The following is a 12,002-nucleotide window of genomic DNA, read 5'->3' as shown; positions in this document are numbered from 1 at the left end:
ACGCGACTTTGGCACTCTGGTCGCCGACCTCGTGGCCGACCTCACGCTATGGTCGGGTTTCGTTTCATGAAACCCGACTTCAGCGAAAGTCGCTGACTTTTGAATATGACCGACCCATTTCGCTCAACTCTACTTATCAGTTATAATTTCTCCAGCGGTACTAAAAACTCGCTCTGACAAAGCACTAGCGGCAGGGCAGGCCAGGATCTCCAAGGCGTAGAGAGCCGGTTCATGCCACGTGTCCAGCTTGGATACCCAATAGTTAAAAGTCACAGAGGAATCACAGAGGACATTGGTACAGTCAGCAAGGTACTCCCTCAGTATCTTCCAAAACTTTGCACTCCTTTTGAAAGTACCCTGCACCTCAGGGCCACTGCGATTGGAGGGTCTGAGAAAACTGTCCCAGAACTTTGCCAGTGCTCCCCTGCCTCTGCTGGATTGGAGTTGTGTCTCTCTCCCCTGTACTCCTTGGTTATCCAATGAACTGTGACCTCTGCCACCAGAGTTTTCAGATGTGATTTTTATAAATAATTCCGCAACAAGAGCCTTCTGGCACTGTACCATTCTAATACACCTGTCTGCCTCTGGAAGAAGAGATTGAAAGTTCTCCTTGTAGCGTGGGCCTAAAAGTGTCACCAACCAGTAATGACTGTCAACCAAAATTTTGACAATATGAGGGTCACGGGAGAGGCAGCGCAACATAAAGTCAGCCATGCGTGCCAGTCTGCTAACATGCAAGACTTCCATGTCCTCACCAAGAGGCCGACTGACCATGCTCTCCTCCTTCTGCCTGCCCTCAGGCCATCCACACTAAACAGATGGTATGACAGTCGTGCTTGTAGTACCGTCTATAGCGCATGAAAGTAGCTCCTGTTCTTCCTCCTCCTCCTCCTCTTCTTCCTCATTGTCAACCAGTCCACATTGGGATGACATAAGGCTGGGCTGTGTGTAATACCCTGTATGGTTCCTTGCTCCATCTCATTGTGCTCCACCTGCAATGCATCCTCTTTCATTGTGAGCAGTGAGCTTTTCAGAATACAGAGAGGCAGGATGGTGAGGCTTATTACAGCGTCATCGCCGCTCACTATCTTGGTGGACTCCTCAAAGTTTTGTAGGATGGTACATATGTCTGACATCCATGTCTACTCCTGAGGTCTTATGTGTGGAGTCTGAACTGAATACTGATGGCCTTGTTGATGCTGTTGTCAACAACTGCCCTCTTCTGCTCACAAATCCTTTCCAACATATGCAGTGAAGAGTTCCAGTGCGTGGGGACATCACACACCAGTCAGTAATCCGGAAGCTGCAAACACTGCTGAAGCACGGCAAGGGTGGCAGAAGCTGTAGATGACTTTCTAAAAAGGGCACACAGGCGGCGTACTTTCACAAACAGATCCGGCAGCTCTGGGTAGCTTTTGAGAAATCTTTGAACGATCAGGTTAAGCACATGGGTCAAGCATGGTACATGTGTGAGCTCGCCTCGCCTCAGAGCCGCCACCAGGTTCTGGTCATTGTCACACACGACCATGCCTGGCTGTAGGTTAATTGATATCAGTCACAGATTTGCCTGCTCTTTTAGAGCTGTCCACAACTCTTCTTACAACTATGGGTTGGACATGCTCTGTAAACTTCAGATGCTATGCCAAGTGCCTAAGTGCCACCATTGATGCTAGCAGCCTACCTACAAGTTCATACAAGTTCAGTCCCAAGCTAGATGGACAAATAGCACATGCAGGCAGAGTGGTATAATCTCCACACACAAAACCACTCATCAATGATACTAGTGCGCCCAAGGGCACCGCTGGGAGCCTTTTATGCACCAGGCTCCTCCCCAAACACTTACGCCCAATCGGCCAAGACATCGCCTGTGAGCCAGTCCGGAGCCACCACCTCACCAGTGCAGCGAACGTCCGACCACCAATGAGCAGATGCCATATCATTCACATGCTCAGTAATGTGATTTCTGGACTTATCATCCAAAGCGTCAGGTCGCTGCTGCCTATCACTGGTTACAATAGACTTGGTTGGAGAGCCAGCAGTAACCAAACAAACATCACGAGCCTGAGAAAGATGCTGAGACCAATGTCTATGCTCAGCAGCACCAGCATCCGAAGCAGAATGGGAGACCGCAGAGGCAGACAAGGTTTGGGATGTACTCCGTGCAGCAGAAGGATCCCGGCACCTAATATTACCCCCTACTTGCATCCCCCCGGCAATGCTCGCCATGCTGGAAAGCCGCAATGAGCTGAGGGGCATGGATGTGCTCTATAGGCCCCCAGGTCCTATTCTCAGGCCCATGACCCCTCCAGTCCACCCAAAAAAATTTTTGCCACTCATCACCTTGGACCCGACAATGGCAATAACCTCAAAATTGTCCAAGGACATAGCTGAGCTTCCAGCAGGAGTCCCAGAAGACCAGGTCATATATTCGGGTTTCAAGAGAGACACATGGAAGGTGTCGGTGATGTTTAAATGTGGCTGAGGTGACAGACTACATGATTCAACTTTTCAAGGACCTTAAAAGGACCTAGGTAGCGGGGAGCAAATTTATTGGACCATACATGCAGCCTGATTTTACGAGCTGACAGCCACACTAAATCAGCAGGAGCGAAGACCGGAGCAGGACGATGATGCACATCGGCGGAGACCCTCATTCTCTCCTTAGAAATCTTGGTGGCATCCTGCATGCGGTCCCAAGTGTCACAAGCCTCCACTGTTCAGTCCACCACCCTAGGGTCAGTAGATGAAACGGGCATGGGCACAAGAACCCACAGTAGCTGACCACAATTTAGGAGAAACTGTGTCTACCCCTTGGAGTCAAAAATGGCATTATTCAGAGCAAACTCCTCCCGAGGCAGCAAGGACACCCAGTCGTCATGCCTGGCAGACACAAAATTCTGTAAATATGGGACCAGTTTGATTGGTCCTCTCTACCAGCCCATTCATCTCAGAATGGTAAGTAGATGAGAGATTGAGCTCTATGCTGAGCAGCCGACAAAGCTCTCTCCAGAACCGAGACGTGAACTGGGGACCCCGGTCACTGACAATCTTGTCAGGCAGCCCATGAAGGCAGAAAATATGCTTAATGAATAGTACCACCAAGGCCCGTGCAGATGGTAAGTGCGGAAGGGGAATTAGATGCACCATCTTGGAAAAATGGTCGGTGACTACTCATATAACCCTGTTGTTACGAGACTTAGGCAAGTCCACAGCAAAGCCCATCCCGACCATCTCCCAGAGATTATCTGCAACTGGCAAGGGATGAAGCAAGCCCACGGGTCTCAGCCTGGAAGGCCAATTCCTGGCACACAAGACACAAGCTTGAACGTAGTCCCTCACGTCACACGCCATCCGAGGCACCAATAAGACCTCGACAAAGGCTTAGTGGTCCTCTTGATGCCGAAATGCCCTCCTAACTTGGAAGTGTGTTCCCAAGAGAGGACCTCCGGCTGAAGGTTAGGTGGTAAATAAGACTTGCCTGGAGGCAACTGCTCTAGCGACACCGGAACCACCATTTAAAGACTTTCCGAAGGGACTATTAGCCATGGCTCGTCCCCCTCCTCTGATGAGACTACAGAATGGGACAGGGCATCGGCATGTAAATTCTTTTCCCCAGATGGAAAATAGATGGTGAAAATAAACCAGGAAAAGAATAAGGAAAACCTGGCCTGGCGAGAATTCACCCACTGAGCTGTCTGCAAGTAGAGCTGATTTTTGTGGTCTGTGAAAACCTTGAAGGGATAGTGATCTCCGTCTAGGAGGTATCACCACTCAGAGAAAGCCAACTTCATGGCCAGTAACTCCCTGTCCTCTATAGAATAATTCCTTTCCGCCGGTGAGAAGGTCTTAGAAAAGAAGAAACAAGGATGTTTCCAAACTTGAGCATCCTTCTGGTACAGGTCTGCTCCAGCACCGATGGAAGAGGCATCCACTTACAGGATGAAGGGCTTATCCACATCATGCCAATGTAGCACAGGCGCCCTAGTGAAGTGAGACTTCAGGGAAGTAAAGGCCTTAGAGACCTAACCAGACCACTGCTTAAGATTAGTTCCCTTCTTGGTGAGAGCTACCAACGGAGCTGCTAAGGTAGAGAAGTGGGGAATGAACTGGCGGTAATAGTTGATAAACCCCATAAAGTGCTGCACTGCTTTAAGGGAATGCGGCTCCTGCCAGTTCATCAACGACTGAAGCTTGGCAGGGTCCATTGCCAAGACCTTGGCTGAAATAATATACTCTAGAAAAGGTAGAGACTCCTGCTCAAACATTCACTTCTCCAATTTGGCAAAAAGGGAATTGGCACGTGAGAGAGCAAAGAATCTACAGACATCTCTTCGATGAGTGTCAAGATCTAGAGAGTAGATAAGTATGTCTTCCAGATATATCACTACAGACGTGGATCACAACTTCTGAAAGATGTCATTAACGAAGTCCTAAAAGACTGCGGGAGCATTGCAGAGACCAAATGGAATTACCAAGTACTCATAATGACCATCCCGAGTATTAAATGCAGTCTTCAATTCATCCCCCTCTCATATACGTTTTAAATTATAAGCCCCACACAGATCCAACTTCGCAAATATCCTAGCATCCCGCAGTCTATCAAAGAGCTCAGAAATGAGTGGCAAAGAGTATTTATTTTTGACGGTGATGGAATTCAAGCCCCTTTAATCAATGCAAGGATGTATTTCTCCACTCTTCTTCTGGACAAAGAAGAACCCGGACCCAGCAGGAGACACTGATTTCCTAATAAATCCTCTCACCAGATTCTCCTTGATGTACTCCAACATAGTCTCATGTACATGTTACACGTGCCCATGAGGAGGCTCTGCCACTGGGATGACATCTATAGGGCAATTATAAGGGCATTGGGGAGGAGATTACGTGAGGGAAGATATCAGAAGATTAGTTCAGAGATATTTGGAGGAGACGGATTATAGTATGGTCTTGTAGGTCAGTATTAGTAATTTGAATTGGATACGCTGAGGGAGTGGGAGCCAGTGAAGAGATTTACAGAAGGGAGAAGCGGAGGAGTAGCGAGGAGAGAGATGAATTAGCCAGGCAGCAGAGTTAAGGATGGACTGGAGAGGTGCGAGGGTAGGTGGAAATTCCCTGTACTTCAGCAGCAAGCTGCTCCACACGATCAGACAGTTGCTTAATCTCCATTAGGAAAAAAAAAATCCTCCTACGGCCCTTAAAAAAAGAGGAAAAAATACATTAAAAAAAAAAATAAAAAAAAATAATTCTGACACTTTCTTTTTTTTTTTTTCTTTCTCTAACAATTCTTTCCTGCTTTTGAGTACCCTAGAATCTGCGGTAAGGCTGGTGATTCTGTAAGGAATGGGAAACCAAGGAGGAAAAACAAGCCAACAAGCTATGTCTCAGAAAACCAGAGAAGTTGGTAACTATGCAGATTGCAGATCCCTGATCTTAACCGCACAACTATCAGCAGTCGTAGAGCGTTCCTACGTTGGTCCTAGACGCCTCGTCACAACCGGAGAACTACATAAGCCTAAAGCAGGAAAAGAGGAAAACTAACTACCCCAGAGCAGACCCCAAAGGAAAGACAGCCCCCCACATGTAGTGATGGTGAAACAATATGAAAATACAAACAAAGGCAGGAAAATAGGCTGAGCAAACGATGGGGCCCGGCTAACTAAAAAGGACAGAAAAGGAAAGACACTGTCTGCAATCTGCCAAAAACAACCTATGAAAATATTGTCCAACACTTCTGATAGCAAAATTAACCCTGAAGTCACTAGACTTCTAAACCTATATCAGCACTCTGAAATATTCTGAGACAGAGCAAAAAAAGAGGCCAATCTAATAAGGGACAAAAAGCAGATTGGCAAATACTGATTAATAGGAGTGGAATTTCAGCATAGCCCCAGCAGGGGCAGGCTGATTACGCAACAAACTGAATTGACCAACAAGCGCAAGTGTGAACATTAGCAAAAAACAAACTTAACTTGAGAAGACTGGAAGAGAGCTGAAGTCCAGGACCTGAGAAGCAGACTGAATCTCCAGCACCCGGATAGGGTGTCGGCTGTCTTATATCCAGTCTGATACTCCAGAGATCCAATCATTATCTTCCTCATCAGGTGGCAGATCACTACCACTTAAACCAACCGCACTACCTCCTGTCACCACCAGAGGGAGAACGGAAGGGGAACTCTCAACTGGTGGAGCAGAAAATGAGTTCATGACACACTGCTCTCTCCTGGTTCTCTTCCTATCTCTCTGACCGCTCCTTCAGTGTTTTGTTCTCTGGCTCCACGTCATCTCCTCTTCCTCTTGCTGTCGGGGTACCTCAGGGCTCAGTCCTTGGCCCCCTTCTTTTCTCTCTCTACACAGCCCCAATTGGACAGACCATCAGCAGATTTGGCTTTCAGTACCATCTTTATGCTGATGACACACAACTATATACGTCTTCCTCCCGACCTTACCTCCGCTGTAAGAAGAGTTGTGGAAAAAATGTTCTTTTCCTGAAATTCTGTGCCCTTTTTTCTTCACACATACTTTTGATCAATGTGTCCATTTTTGCATACTTCTGACACTGAATTTTATTTTGAGGACACAGGAAAGGTTTTCTTCTGATGACTCCTCCATGATGGCATATTTGTGCAAGTAATTCTGAACAATAGAACAATGTACCACAACTTCAGAGTATGCTAAATCTTCCTGAAGATCTTTTGCAGTCAAGCGGGGGTTTTGATTTGCCTCCCTAGCAATCCTACGAGCAGCTCACAATTTTGCTTGATCTTCCAGACCTTATTTTCATCTCCACTGTTTCTGTTAACTGCCATTTCTTAATTAAATTTCAAACTGAGGAAAGGGCAACTTGAAAACTCTTTCCTATCTTCTTATAGCCTCCTACTGCTTTGTGGACCTCCGCCATTTCCCTGTTCAGAGTGCTAGGTGATGCAAACAGTGCTAGGCTGATGCAAACTTCTGCAATGTTTAAAAATGGTGGTGGATCTTTTACACCATTTGACCATAGCCATTTGCAAACAGTTAAATTCACCTGGTTCAGTAGATTCCTAAAAATCTTACACAAATTTGATTAGCATTGAATTTCTTTTCTGATCTCTATATGTAAGTGGTTCATACAATCTAATGTAACAATAATACAATATATCTATATTTTATACGCATTTTTATTTTGCAATGTAAAGTATGGTAGCTACAATTACTCTCATGAATTCATATACAGGAGAAACCAATATATACATGGCTGCATTTTTCTAATATGCAGCATTGCATATTTTCACTCGAGTAACTACTTTGTTACTTGATGAGAACAATTTCTAAATTTTAACATTACCAAAAGCATGTTATGCAAATTTCTAAAGTGCTAAGAAGCTGATGTAACAGGTCATGCATTAGAAACGTTTGGCATGTGAACAGTCATTTTTCAGCCTAGCCATAAAATAACTAGAATACAAGCATTGCAGTGTTTTCCTTCAAGAAGTCTTTTGTCATGTGACCTCCATACATCTGACATCATTACTGATATGGCTTTTGCTGCATAGCATCTGATTAAGGCTTCCAGCCATAGTGGAGCCAAACTAAGTAGCCTAAGTGAAGTTACTAGAGAAAATTAATTTATCAGTACTACAAGTAGGTGAGTGTGTTCTTGCTAAGAGGGTTTATGGAATACTTGATTTGAAATTGTTGCTGATGCTGTAATGTGAATATCTGAATGTTTGAGAAGTAGTTAAAACAATGACAGAAAAAGGAATTAGTCCAGAAATTAACATTAAAATGATTTATGCTTGTTATATGTTAACACATTGAATGTTATCACAGACATTGCCATAGTAGAACTTGTGACCTAGCAGTATCATTGTGGAAGTTTTGTATAGTGTTCAGTAAGAACATTAAGGCATTATTAGTAATTCAATCTTTTAGGATCCAAGCACATAAGGACAAAACAGCAATCTGATCTTATGTGTTTCAAGCACATGTGTTGTCCTTAGTCATATATTATAGATGGGATAACATTGCACATGAATAAAAAGTAGCCACACTGATGAATGTCCATTTACACGAAACAAACTGTGGCACTAAACAACCGCTGATCAGTAAATGTTTACAGATAGACTGTCCTTTAAAAGCATGCTCACATAGGCAAAAAATAAGACCTCACATGACTCAGTGAGTCAAAATACGGAAAAATTATAGCTCTCAAAATGTGGTGATGCAAAAACTATTTTACAATAAAAAGCATCTTTTAGCGTGTGACAGCCGCCAAACATAAAAACCGCCATAAATAGTAAATCAAACCCCCCGTTATCACCCCCTTAGTTAGGGAAAAATAATAAAACTAAAAAAAAAGTATTTATCTCCATTTTCCCGTTAGGGTAAGGCTGTGTGCACACGCTGCAGATTAGGTGCGGATTCATCCGCGCGGATTTTGTAAAATCCGCAGGTGAAACCGCAGGTCAAAAGACCTGAGGTTTTACCTGCGGATTGCTCTGCGGTTTTGTCCTGCGGTTTTTCATCTCCTCAATAGAGGAGATGGCAAACTGCAGGAGAATCCGTAGAAAGAATTGACATGTCAATTCTTTCTGCGGATTGAAAACCGCAGATAATCCGGGCGGAAAATTCCGCACCGTCTGCACTGCGGTTTTTGATTCCCATAGGGAATCATGGTACTGGGGTCCGCAGCAGCCAAAACCGCTGCGGAACCGCAGCAAAATCCGCAGCGTGTGCACACAGCCTTAGGGTTAGGGCTAGGGTTAGGGCTAGGGTTAGGGCTAGGGTTAGGGTTAGGGCTAGGGTTAGGGCTAGGGTTAGGGCTAGGGCTAGGGTTAGGGCTAGGGTTAGGGCTCAGATTAGGGTTAGGGGTGTGTTGGGGTTAGGGTTGGAGTTATAATTGGGGGTTTCCACTGTTTGGGCACATCAGGGGCTCTCCAAATGCAACATGGCGTCTGATCTCAATTCCAGCCAATTCTGAGTTGAAAAAGTCAAATGGTGCTCCTTCCCTTCCAAGCTCTGCCATGCGCCCAAACAGTGTTTTACCCCCACATGTAGGGTATCAGCCTACTCAGGACAAATTGCAAAACAATTTTTGGGGTCCAATTTCTCCTGTTACCCTTAGGAAAATAAAAAATTGGGGGCAAAAATATCATTTTTGTGGAAAAAAATGATTTTTTTATTTTCACGTCCGAGTGTTATAAACTTCTGTGAAGCACTTGGGGGTTCAAAGTGCTCACCACACATCTAGATAAGTTCCGTGGGGGGTCTAATGTCCAAAATGGGGTCACTTGTGGGGAGTTTCAATAGTTTAGGTACATCAGGGGCTCTCCAAACGCACATGACACCCGCAGACCATTCCATCAAAGTCTGCATTCCAAAACGTCACTGCTTCCCTTCCGAGCCCCGACGTGTGTCCATACAGTAGTTTTCTCCCACATATGGGGTGTCAGCGTACTCAGGCCAAATTGGACAACAACTTTTGGGGTCCAATTTCTCCTGTTACCCTTGGGAAAATGAAAAAATTGGGGACTAATTGATCATGTTTCTGGAAAAAATACGATTTTTTTATTTTCATGCCCTGGCATTATAAACTTCTGTGAAGCCCTTGGGGGTTCAAAGTGCTCACCTCACATCTAGATAAGTTCCTTAGTGGGTCTAGTTTTCAAAATGGGGTCATTTGTGGGGGGTTTCCACTGTTTAGGTACATTAGGGGCTCTCCAAAGGCAACATGACACCCGCAGACCATTCCATCAAAGTCTGCATTCCAAAACGTCACTACTTCCCTTCCGAGCCCCGACGTGTGCCCATACAGTAGTTTTCACCCACATATGGGGTATCAGCATACTCAGGACAAATTGGACAACAACCTTTGGGGTCCAATTTCTCCTGGTACCCTTGGGAAAATAAAAGAATGGTGACTAAAAGATCATGTTTGTGGAAAAAATACGAATTTTTTATTTTCACGCCCGGGCGTTATAAACTTCTGTGAAGCACTGGGGGGTTCAAAGTGCTCACCACACATCTAGATAAGTTCCTTGGGGGGTCTAGTTTACAAAATGGTGTCATTTGTGGGGGGTTTCCACTGTTTAGGTACATTAGGGGCTCTCCAAAGGCAACATGACACCCGCAGACCATTCCATCAAAGTCTGCATTCCAAAACGTCACTACTTCCCTTCCGAGCCCCGACGTGTGCCCATACAGTAGTTTTCACCCACATATGGGGTATCAGCATACTCAGGACAAATTGGACAACAACTTTTGGGGTCCAATTTCTCCTGGTACCCTTGGGAAAATAAAAAAATGGTGACTAAAATATCATGTTTGTGGAAAAAATACGAATTTTTTATTTTCACACCTGGGCGTTATAAACTTCTGTGAAGCACTGGGGGGTTCAAAGTGCTCACCACACATCTAGATAAGTTCCTTGGGTGGTCTAGTTTACAAAATGATGTCATTTGTGGGGGGTTTCCACTGTTTAGGTACATTAGGGGCTCTCCAAAGGCAACATGACACCCGCAGACCATTCCATCAAAGTCTGCATTCCAAAACGTCACTACTTCCCTTCCGAGCCCCGACGTGTGCCCATACAGTAGTTTTCTCCCACATATGGGGTATCAGCATACTCAGGACAAATTGGACAACAACTTTTGGGGTCCAATTTCTCCTGGTACCCTTGGGAAAATAAAAAAATGGTGACTAAAAGATCATGTTTGTGGAAAAAATACGAATTATTTATTTTCATGCCCGGGCATTATAAACTTCTGTGAAGCACTGGGGGGGTCAAAGTGCTCACCACACATCTAGATAAGTTCCTTAGGGGGTCTAGTTTCCAAAATGGTGTCATTTGTGGGGGATTTCCACTGTTTTGGTACATCAGGGGTTTTCCAAACGCGACATGGTGTCCGATCTCAATTCCAGCCAAAAACGTCAAATGGCACTGCTTCCCTTCCGAGCTCTGCCATGCGCCCAAATAGTGGTTTACCCCCACATGTGGGGTATCAGCGTACTCAGGACAAATTGCACAATAACTTTTAGGGTCCTGTTACCCTTGGAAAAATAAGAATTGAGGGTTAAAAGATCATTTTTGTGGAAAAAATATGATTTTTTAATTGTATGGCTTTATGTTATAAACTTCTGTGAAGCCCATGGGGGTTCAAAGTTCTCACCACACATCTAGATAAGTTCCTTAGGGGGTCTAGTTTCCAAAATGGTGTCATTTGTGGGGGGTTTCCACTGTTTTGGTACATCAGGGGTTTTCCAAACGCGACATGGTGTCCGATCTCAATTCCAACCAAAAACGTCAAATGGCACTGCTTCCCTTCCGAGCTCTGCCATGCGCCCAAATAGTGGTTTACCCCCACATGTGGGGTATCAGCGTACTCAGGACAAATTGCACAATAACTTTTAGGGTCCTGTTACCCTTGGGAAAATAAAAATTGGGGTGAAAAGATCATTTTTGTGGAAAAAATATGATTTTTTAGTTGTACTGCTGTACGTTATAAACTTCTGTAAAGCCCTTGTGGGTTCAAAGTTTTCACCACATATCTAGATAAGTTCCTTGGGGGGTCTAGTTTCCAAAATGGGGTCACTTGTAGGGGGTTTCCACTGTTTAGGTACATCAGGGACTCTCCAAACGTGACATGGCGTCCGATCTGAATTCCAGCCAATTTTGCATTGAAAAAGTCAAACGGCGCTCCTTCCATTCTGAGCTCTGCCATGCGCCGAAACAGTCGTTCCCCCCCACAAATCAGGTATCAGCGTACTCAGGACAAATTGCACAATAACTTTTGCAGTCCAATTTCTCCTGTTACCCTTGGTAAAATAAAAAAAATTGAACCTGAAGTATTTTTTTTGTGAAAAAAAGTTAGATGTTCATTTCTTTTTAAATATTCAAAAAAATTCCTGTGACGCACCTAATGGGTTAATAAACTTCTTGAATGTGGTTTTGAGCACCTTAAGGGGTTCAGTTTTTAGAATGGTGTCACTTTTGGGTATTTTCTATCATATAGACCCCTCAAAGTGGC

The sequence above is a fragment of the Dendrobates tinctorius genome, unplaced genomic scaffold (assembly GCF_039654945.1).
Source record: "Dendrobates tinctorius isolate UK_male_01 unplaced genomic scaffold, ASM3965494v1 ptg000008l, whole genome shotgun sequence".
Classification (NCBI taxonomy): Eukaryota; Metazoa; Chordata; class Amphibia; order Anura; family Dendrobatidae; genus Dendrobates; species Dendrobates tinctorius.
The sequence above is the reverse complement of the archived record's forward strand: the minus strand, read 5'-3'. Positions refer to the sequence as shown.